The sequence below is a fragment of the Cornus florida genome, unplaced genomic scaffold (assembly GCF_030987335.1).
Source record: "Cornus florida cultivar Cherokee Brave unplaced genomic scaffold, ASM3098733v1 CherokeeBrave_3.0.0_Hap2_Chr08, whole genome shotgun sequence".
NCBI classification, from domain to species: domain Eukaryota; kingdom Viridiplantae; phylum Streptophyta; class Magnoliopsida; order Cornales; family Cornaceae; genus Cornus; species Cornus florida.
The window spans coordinates 87,886,464-87,898,021 of record NW_026775578.1 but is presented as its reverse complement, the minus strand read 5'-3'; the positions used below and the strand labels follow the sequence as shown (position 1 = coordinate 87,898,021).

Here is an 11,558-nt window from a genome sequence, read left to right as displayed (position 1 = left end):
TTTTAATGTATAAAGATTGAATCTTTGAAAGAAAATGAGAGTTTTTAGTGAAACTTTTTCGAGTTCCCTTTGACGTCCCGTAGAGTGTTTTATAGAGTAAAGATTGAATCTTTGAATGAAAATACCTCAATAACTATTATGTTACTAGACATTTTTAATGTATAAACATTGAATCTTTGAAAGAAAATAAGAGTATTAATTTAAACTTATTCGAGTTACCTATGAAGTGGCGAAGAGTGTTTTAATGGATAAAGATCGAATCTTTGATTGAAAATATCTAAATAAAAGTACCTTTTGTGTCACTAAACCTTTTTAACCCATAAAGATTGAATCTTTGAAACAAAACAAGAGTTTTAATTTGAAATTATTCGTGTTACCTATGAAGTCGCGAAGAGTGTTTTAATGAGTATATGTTGAATCTTTAAGTGAAAATACCTCAGTAAAGGTACCTTTTATGTCACTAGACCTTTTCAATGTATAAAGATTGAATCTTTAGAAGAAAATGAGGTTTTTGAGTTAAACTTATTCGAGTTCCCTTTGACGTCCCGTACAGTGTTTTACAGAGTAAAGTGTCACGCCCCTAGACCGTAGTCCGGATTGTGAACACAACACACAAATAATCACAGTCTCAAAATCACTGAATATCCCTGTAACCTGTCTGAACCACACATCCACCTATCTATTTCTCTTAATAAAATCAAGACTGAAAATAAATAGATGAGATGCAAATATTAAAACTTTAAAGTTTTAAAGTCTGAAAGAAAATTTATTACATGTCAGGAAAATTCTAGGAAATATAATACAAAACATAGTCTATTATGCGGGATGTAGTACAACAATAGCTGCCCCGACTCTGTCTACAGCTGAGGAGGAACACCCTCCACACCATCCATGCTATGACCTGAAAAGATGTGAATAAAATAGGAATGAGCAACTACAGCTCAACAGGAATTGCTTAAAACGCACTCCTTAATACCTCTGTGAATCCAAACAAAGAATAGACAAAGGATAATGGGATCATAAAAACTCGGGAAAGAAATAATGTCATGTAGGATAATAAAATGAAGTGTCATGCAATGCGGATGCTAATGCTAATGCCACAGACACTTCTCACTTCCCAAAAATCCAATTTCCATCACAAAAAGTTAATGTAATCCGGCCAGAGCTGCTCCCTGTACCATGAGAAGAGAATTGATTATCTATCCCTGATCCAAGTCAACTCCTTGTAAACATTTGGGGGCCTAGTGACACAATTATGCATAGGCAACTCCTACGTCTTCTTTAGATTTCCATTAACTGCACAGACAAGGTAACTCCTTGTCCGGTTTTAAAATCATTGAATCAATTCCACTTTCCTAACTCACGGATACAAGGCACCTCCCTGTTATCCGGTTTTCAAAATCATTTTATTGAACTTTCACTTCTTTTTTCCATTTTAACCTTAACCCCATGACCATGCAAGATGAAAGTGTTGGAATTTATATGCCCTGGCATAGCAAATTCCTATCTGGATTATAGTGACATATGTTCCTGACATATCTAAAATATTTATGATTTATATAATTGGTGAATTCAATGTATTATGTTTCGATTCACTATGAAATTGATAGTGTCCATGTAATTACAAGAAATATTTATATATATGTATGTGATGGCAATCAATGCATGATATATAAATAGTAATTATAAATTGTTCATAGTCGGTAATTATGGATGGACTCATAATTAATTAAGACTTGAACTGGATCCGCGTTAGGTTGACATTTATTGCGAGAGCCGTCGTATGCAATTACTCCCTATCACCGTCATGGCATTTGACTCTTAAGCATGAGAAAAGTATAGACTCTTTTATTAATTAATAATTACTTTGATTTGTTCGGCGGATTCTTCGGGATCCTTAGACCGACACTTTGGGTAGTTATGTAATTAATAGTTAGAAGGTTATATTTTCAATATTTGCATCATTGCTACTTCTATTTATTTTGTATTGATTATGGTTGATCACAAAGTAAATTCGAAGGCCTTCGTGTGTTTTTAGACAAAATAATTTATTATATATTTATTTATTTAAATTATTATTTTTGTCAAACAAATGTTTTATTGTGATCGAGCCAGAAATAATCAGAGGTACCAAAATAGATATATTAATTAAGTAGTCGAATTGATGGCCTTATTTATCCGATAACTAATTATGCATAGAGGGGTCAAAGTGCAATATTGACTTAGAGGTTATTTATTATTTAATTGGAGTTCAATTAATTTCTTTTAGTGGAGTAGAAATTAATTTATGAATTAATTGAATTGGGTTCATGGACCGGGCCAATTATTAATTCATTGTAGCCAATAAAATAATAGGCCCAATGGATTCTCACTCATAGCCCAACTTGATATTGGAATCATATTAGATTTGAGACATATGAATTAGAGATGGAGAAGGATTTGTTGTTTCTTTTTCTTTATTTTTATGTTGCCTGTAAATATACATGATCTATGTATATTTTAGGGGGTGATTTTTGGTAGAAGAAAAAAAGGAATATATATTTTCTCTCTCTAGAAAATTAGGGTTTATGTTCTCATCTAATGGAGGCTCCCACAAGCCTAGTTTTCCAATGTCATTCATGGAGGCTTATGAGTGATTCCTAAAGGCAAAACAATTACCAAGAAGATGGAGATCCATAGAAAAGGTGTCTAGCAAAAGGGATCTACAATAAGTGAGAACATTCACTTTAGAGGAGAGATCTAAGGTTTACTCAAACCTTGATGTAAGTATTCAATCTTTTAATTGAATGATAGATCATATTTTATTTTTGCATAAAACTTGTCTCTATGTGATGAATCAAGATCTGTGAAAGAAAATCCCTCGAAAAGTTTTTAAAACTTGCACGTTTCCCAACAGTGGTATCAGAGCATGGTTTGATTCATTACTAGAGATCATGATTTTATGAAAATCATCATTCATGGATCCAAAATTATATTCATATATATTTTTATTGATGTATGTTGATGTATGATTTAATATGTTGATATATATTGATACATGATGATGTATGAATAATTATGAATGAATGATGATGTATGGTTGGGCCATGGATGAAGCTTATAGGAATATTGAATGTAATTTTATCTTTGGATGAATGTAATTAAGGCTTTGATTTAGCCGTTTGAAAGTTCAATGATGTAATTTATTTTTCCCATTGTATTTCAAGTTGTAAATATTTTTAAAGCCATGTAATATTCATCAAAGGATGCTATGAAGCTTCAAGAAGGTCCAAAAGGGTTAAATTATGCTTCAGTAATTTTCTGGAATTTTTCCGAATTTTTTGGAATTTTTTTGGAATTTTTTGAGGCTTAATTTAATTTTCTGGGAATTTTTCTAATATTTTTGGAATTTTTCGGCGTTTTTCCGGTGGCCGGAGCATCGCCGGCGGCGAGAAGAGGCGTCGGAGGAGGCTGGGATCAGATGTGGTGCATGTGGGGTGAGCCTGGCGCGTGAGGAACACGCACCAAGAGGTGACATATGCTGGCGCGTGTATTGCATGCGCCAGCCAAGGTTGTATGGCCTCCACGCGCATGCAGGTGCGTGGAGGCGCGTCCCACGCGCGTGCCAGCGCGTGGGGGCGCGTGCCTTCACCTACAGCATGCCCCAGACGCGTGTGAGGGCGTGTGGGGCCCTCCAGGCGCGTTCCAAGCGGTGTTTTGCTTCTCCTGGTGCGTACCAGCCTTATGTGGGTGTTTGCAAGCTGATGGATGATCTTCCCGCGATAGTTAGAGTAGTTAAATGTATAAAAGCTGATTCCATTGGCCGTTTTATTCGTTTTATTTGTTTTATCTGTTATTTATTTATTTATGCAATGTATGAAATGCATGGAATATATAATTGTTAATTAATTATTATTCATGCATTAAATCCATGATATTTATTTAAATGGCTTGATTTACATTAATTAAATTATGAAAATTAATTGGATTAGATTATTAATTAATTTGAGGGCACTTATTGGGAAACGAAAAATTATTTTTGAAAATTATTTTTAAAGTGTGCCTCCAATTAAATATTAGTGAATCATTTAAAAGTCCAATTATTTTCTAAATTTAATTGGATTAAAATCAAGACATTTTGCATGCATTATATCATGTAAATGAATAAAATGAAAACCCTAATTATGGATGATTAAAAATTGAGTGAGAGCGGGGATTTTTATACATTGCCCCATGGCCTTCGTTATTAACACTATTGTAATTAGGTCTTCAAAAATAAGGCCCCACGCATGATTTGAAGAGTCTTAATATTACAAGAATGGTTATCTCATAAAAATAATAATATTAAATGTTCATTGTAATTAGATCTTTAAAAATAAGGCCCTACGCATGATTTAAAGAGTCTAGATTATAATGACAAGATATTTAATGTTTTATTTTTCATTAGAGCTTTAATAACGTTATACACTCAATCTAAAATCAATAGTGTTAGCTCCCCAACGGAGTGGTCTACACTAGGTGATTTTAGAAAGGCTAAACATAATCGGGAATTATTTCATATAGATAGACAAGACATTGTCTTAAGAAATATGGAGATGATGGGATTTGCCCGCCAATAACAATAATGAACTTCGCCAACCGAATAAGTTATTGGTGTATTGGTTATCCGATTTTTCATGCAGTGGTTAAGGGACCCACATATTATTTTAATGGAAGTTCTGACCTAATAGCAAATGAATCTCTACAATAGTAATAATGAACTCCTCCAACAGGATAAGTTATTGACATATTGATTGGTTGATTTATTATACTACAGAGTTGAGGGACCCACATTAATTAAAAGGAATTGTTCACCAATAATGATAATGATCTCTTGTTCGATTGAGATTTATTATATTATGTGGTAAACAAATTCATTTTAATTTTAAATATGCATGACAGTATTAATAATTCACCTTGCATATTGTATGAATGCATTTATATTCAGACTAATTATGTCTAAATCCATTTTATCTGCTTGCTAATTTCAATGCATGTGGACTTCATTTATAATGACTAGAAAAGGAATTTAGATATTTTATTCACAACGTGGTGGTACAAATGTATTTACTACTCCTAAAACCTAATCCTTTTACTTTAAGATACCCAAGAGAACATTAATGTTTTGAATAAGTGAAATAAGGGAAATGAGATGAATTGGTGCAATATTCTAGAGTTTACCTCGAATACGCTCCAAAGCTAACATTTACATTATTTTGTTTTCTTCAAGCATCATGTTAAATGTCAATAAGATGTTTTGGTGAGATTAGATAGAGAGTATGCCAAAGTACTATGTCAGACTTGAATAGCATCAAGATAGCCTAAGGAACTCCAGTATGAAATCGAATTTTGAAAAATGATTGTTTATTATTTAAAAATTAGCTTGAAATCAATAAGGCTGACTTGGGTGGTAAGTTTCAAGTTGACATGATTATTGCCTTGTTACCAAACTCGTTCGACTCTGTTAGAGTGAACTAAATAAGGAATCAAATTGAGTTCACACTCGCTGATATTCTTATAGAATTGGTAACAGATGAAGGGATAATTAAGAGTATGGGTGTTCCTATCAATCTAACCTAGTCTATACCATCTTCTTCTAGGCCCAAGTGGACGGGCAAAGCAAAGAAGAAGGATGATAATAGGACTAGACTAGCACAAAACATCGGTATTCAAAAAGGTTAAAGGGAATAAGGCAGTGTATGTTGAGGGCGAAGAAAACTGTTTCTTTTGTCGCTAACTAAAACACTAAAGGACGAACTGTTTAAGCAATGACGTGGCATAGGAAAATATATATTTAATCATTGAGCCATGTTATGTGGTTGCGTCTATTAATTCCTGATGGATAGATTCTGGAGCCACTAAACATGTTTGCAATTTATTGTAAGGATTTCAGGAATCCAGAAACCTTGATGATATGGATATATATTTATCTTTTGACCTGATGCCAAGGTTGTAGTTAAGTCAGTGGGAGTATTACATCTGAAATTAGAGAGTATGAGGATATTAGTATTAGAGAACTATCTTTATGCACAGAAATGAAACGCAATTTCATTCTTATTTCATTTTTGGTTTATAAAAACTGTGTTGTTATTTTGTAAAACTGGTTTTATAAAATTAAATAGATATGTTATTGCTTCTGGTGCATTGAAAGATGGTTAATATACTATGATCACAAAAATCTTAAGATTTGCAGGATGTAAAAACTAATGTTGCATCTTCTAGATTGAATGTTAAGAGAAAAATTGTTATTCCTGACTCATTGTATTTTTAATGTCTATTTTTGGGTTGTTATCAATCAAAATAAGATTCAAAGATTGGTCAAAGAAGGTTAATTACCTAGTGAGGCAGGGGAGCCTAAACCAAACTTGTGAACCCTGTTTTGAAGGATAGATAACTCTTAGGGCTTAATCAGCCAGATGAAATAGACATAAAGGACAATTGGAGTCGGTACACACTGACACGTGTGGTCTTATGAACATCCAAGCAAGATTACTCACGTTTTGGATAAGTTTATCTGATACAACACAAGTCTTAAACTCTTGGTATTTTCTGAGAAGGTTAAGACTGATGTGGAACACATATTAGGTAAACTTATCAAGACACTTCGATCTGATCGAGGATATGAGTATTTCTTGGGATAGTGCAAAGACTATATGGTCAATGAGGGTATTATGTACCAGTTTTCCGCAATTGACGCTAAATGTATTTAGGTGTCAAATAGGAATAACAGAATTCCACTTAACATGGTTAGATCTATGATCAGCTATGCTACATTATCTCTTTCATTTAAAAGTTTAGCGTTAATGACATCGATGCGCATTATGAACTACATTCTATCTTAGTCTGTCTCAAGGATACCGTTGAGCTGTGTTTTTTTACTAAATATTAGTTTGAATCATATGCACATATGGGGTAGTCTTGAACATGTGCGCTTGATATAGACAAGTAAGTTGGAAGCAGATCATAGGCATGCTAGATTTGATAGCTACTCTAAATGTCACTAGGATGGATTATTTTATGATCTCAAAGATAAAAGTTGATTGTTTTCACTCACTGTTTATCTATAGGAGAATCATATTATGAATCACATACCTAGTAACATAATGTTAGAGAATATGGTATGAGTACCAGATGTACCACATGTGAACACACTTATTATAGAGATTGAGATTAATATATGAATTCTCTATTGATGCGTCAGCATCATCTAGTACACAGATTCCTGCATCGGTACATTAATGTAGTGGGAGGATTTTCATCCAACCGATAGAATCATATTTTTAGGTGAGACCATTATGGACATCCCTGTTAAACATGAGTTGGACCCAGTAAGCTACACGGAAGCGTGAACCGATATGGATACAGATCGTTTTAGCGAGTTACTATGAAATCAGAGTTGGAATCTATGTATTCTAATAAATTCTGGGATCTTGTAGAACTTTCTAATAAGGTGATTCCTATGGAAGGCAAGTTAATCTACAAAAAGATACCAGAAGATTTCTTAGTGAATAAATCATGAGTGTACAAGGGAATGTCATTATTTTTCTAATTCTATATATATTGATGACATCCTACTCATTTAGAATGATGTGGAAGTTTTGTCATCAATAAAGAGGTAGTTGTTCAATTATTTTTAAATGAAGGATTTTCAGGATGTAAGCTAGATTCCTAGGATCAAGCTTTTACAAGATCAGGTTAAAAGGAAAATAGGCTTATCTTAATAATCCTACATTGATAAAGTTTTGACCAGGTTTGGTATGCATAACTCAAAGAATGAGTTCTTACTTTATTGATATGGATAGCTCTCTCTAGTAAGTAGTTTTTCAAGACTATCAAAGGAGATTGAGCAAATGAGACTGGAACAATATGTTTCGGCATATGAGAGTCTCATATATGCCATGGTCTATACCAAACAGGACATCCGCTACATAGTAGGGATAGTCAGTAGAGATCAGTCCAATACGGGACTTGACAACTGGTTTATTGTGAAAAATATCATTAAGTACCTAAGGAGAACCAATGATATCATATTCATTTATGGATGTGATGATATGGTCCTAGTCAGGTATGCTAGTTCTGATTTTCAATCAGAAGTAGATACTATGAGGTTCATGACTTAGTGTATGTTCACTTAATGGAAGGGAGATCAGTTGGTAGATTGTTAAGCAGATTTCAACTGCTAACTCAAACCTGTAAGTGGAAGATAGTGCAGCCTTAAAGGCGGCAAAGGAAGCCTATTAGTTTGATCTCACTGATTTAGAGGTTGTGGAGTATACTAGCATGCCTATTGAGCTATGTTGTGACAATAGTGCAGAAGTAATCCAAACCAATGACCAAAGGTTCCATAGAGGAACAGGATACACTGAGAGGAAGTATCATGGTGTACATGATGTTGTCCGGCAAGAAATATGCACTTATAGTTAGAACATTGCATTGGAACACAACTTTGTTGATCCATTATCAAAGGTGTCATTGATCAATAATTTTGATCATCATCTGGATAACATTGGAGTTAGGTGCAATTTGAATTAGCTATGAGGGCAAGTGGGAGCTGTTGGGATTTATATGCCCTGGCATAGCAAATTCCTATCTGGATTATAGTGACATATGCTCTTGACATATCTGAAATATTTATGATTTATATAATTGGTGAATTCAATGTATTATGTTTCGATTCACTATGAAATTGATAGTGTCCATGTAATTACAAGAAATATTTATATATATGTATGTGATGGCAATCAATGCATGATATATAAATAGTAATTATAAATTGTTCATAGTCGGTAATTATGGATGGACTCATAATTAATTAAGACTTGAACTGGATCCGCGTTAGGTTGACATTTATTGCGAGAGCCGTCGTATGCAATTACTCCCTATCACCGTCATGGCATTTGACTCTTAAGCATGAGAAAAGTATAGACTCTTTTATTAATTAATAATTACTTTGATTTGTTCGGCGGATTCTTCGGGATCCTTAGACCGACACTTTGGGTAGTTATGTAATTAATAGTTAGAAGGTTATATTTTCAATATTTGCATCATTGCTACTTCTATTTATTTTGTATTGATTATGGTTGATCACAAAGTAAATTCGAAGGCCTTCGTGTGTTTTTAGACAAAATGATTTATTATATATTTATTAATTTAAATTATTATTTTTGTCAAACAAATGTTTTATTGTGATCGAGCCAGAAATGATCAGAGGTACCAAAATAGATATATTAATTAAGTAGTCGAATTGATGGCCTTATTTATCCGATAACTAATTATGCATAGAGGGGTCAAAGTGCAATATTGACTTAGAGGTTATTTATTATTTAATTGGAGTTCAATTAATTTCTTTTAGTGGAGTAGAAATTAATTTATGAATTAATTGAATTGGGTCCATGGACCGGGCCAATTATTAATTCATTGTAGCCAATAAAATAATAGGCCAAATGGATTCTCACTCATAGCCCAACTTGATATTGGAATCATATTAGATTTGAGACATATGAATTAGAGATGGAGAAGGATTTGTTGTTTCCTTTTCTTTATTTTTATGTTGCCTATAAATATACATGGTCTATGTATATTTTAGGGGGTGATTTTTGGTAGAAGAAAAAAAAGGAATATATATTTTCTCTCTCTAGAAAATTAGGGTTTATGTTCTCATCTAATGGAGACTCCCACAAGTCTAGTTTTCCAAGGTCATTCATGGAGGCTTATGAGTGATTCCTAAAGGCAAAACAATTACCAAGAAGATGGAGATCCATGGAAAAGGTGTCTAGCAAAAGGGATCTACAATAAGTGAGAACATTCACTTCAGAGGAGAGATCTAAGGTTTACTCAAACCTTGATGTAAGTATTCAATCTTTTAATTGAATGATAGATCATATTTTATTTTTGCATAAAACTTGTCTCTATGTGATGAATCAAGATCTGTGAAAGAAAATCCCTCGAAAAGTTTTTAAAACTTGCACGTTTCCCAACAGAAAGCACATTTGTGTCATGTTCCGAAGTTTCTAAACAGTAAACAGTTCGCATGCAGCATTTTACTTCCATCTTTGAAAATTCATAACAAATTCAATTATAAGTCAAATTGAGTGATTCCAAATCCTAATGAAAGCTTAAACAATGTACTTTGAGAGTGTTAATTTAGTTTAACAAAATCCCTTCCCAATTGGAACAATTTTGACCCAAAAGTTCGAACTAAAATCTGCCAGAAACTGATTTCTAGCCTGTAGCTTCCATCTTTGAAAATTCATAACAAATTCAATTCTAAGTCAAATTGAGTGAGTCCAAAGCCTAATGAAAGCTTAAACAATGTAATTTGAAAGTGTAAATTTAGTTTAACAAAATAACTTCCCAATTGGAACAGTTTTAATCCATAATTTCGAAATAAAAATCTGTCAGACACTGATTTCCAGCCTGTAGCTTCCATCTTCAAAAATTCATAGTAAATTCAATTTTCGTCCAAATGGAGTCAATCCAAAGGCCACTGAAAGTTAAAAGAATATATTTTTAAGATAAAATTTTATTTCATCAAAATACCATACCATCTAAAGCAGGTTTGATGAACAAAACTCGGACAGAATCTGCCCCAACCCAGAATGCCCAGCAAGAACCCTCTAACTTCAAAAATTCATGGTAAATTCATTTCTCAACCAATTTATGTGAAACCAATTATCAATGAAAGCTAATTCACTATATTATCATAATATCAAATCATCTCTGAATGATAAATTACGAATTTATATGAATTAGAGCAAAATAGCAGCATGCAATTTCAGCCAAGCAGTTTCAACATCAGTTTAGGTTGTTTATACACTTTGCAACTCAAATTGAAAGAGATAACTCACTAAAGGCAATGGAATTGAGGGTTAGACAATCCTACCTCAAGGGAAGCTTGAACACTTGCTCAACAATTCAAAACCACACCAAAAATGGATCAAAATCAGCAACTACAAGGTGAAGAACACTTTCCTTCTTTGTTTGCAACCAAAACCTCTTCTTTTAACACCACTTTACAAACCCAGCAACAAAAGAAATGGACTCAAGTTTGATATCAAAAGAACCCTCACTATCTAAGGAACATTTTTCCTTCACAATGCCCCATCAAAATCCCAACACAAAGCTTCCAAAATTTAGCTTAAAAGGTATCACTATGGAAAGGAAATAGGATGCACGAAAATTGAGTTTTGCCAAAATGGTTTCTAAGAACAAAACACTAGGCATACTATATGTTATAAAATGAATGGATATGGTGCAACCACATATACCTACACATGTCATCCCCTCCATGGATTAAAACCAAAATCATAAGAAATGACTCAAAAGTCCTTTTATTTCCTACTAAATACCATTCATGCCATTTATATGATATACGTCAAGAATACCCTTTCACAACCAACCAAATACCAATTATGCTATTTTGAATAGTAAAAGTCTATAATATTTCTTAACACATAATGATGTTTAATTCACATTTGCAAACTAATAATATTTTTGACAATAAAAAAAAATATGCATGAATGCTAAAATGTTCGAAAAAA

General features: G+C 33.1%; 1 long non-coding RNA gene across 1 annotated transcript; it reads right to left on the bottom strand.

Annotated features, from left to right (window-relative positions):
• Positions 1-704: 704 nt before the first annotated feature.
• On the bottom strand, positions 705-11,248 carry LOC132268263 (uncharacterized). The gene is made up of 2 exons (XR_009469267.1): positions 10,901-11,248; positions 705-901 (listed from the first exon to the last, which is right to left on the bottom strand). It is a non-coding gene; the product is annotated as an uncharacterized LOC132268263 (long non-coding RNA).
• Positions 11,249-11,558: the final 310 nt, after the last annotated feature.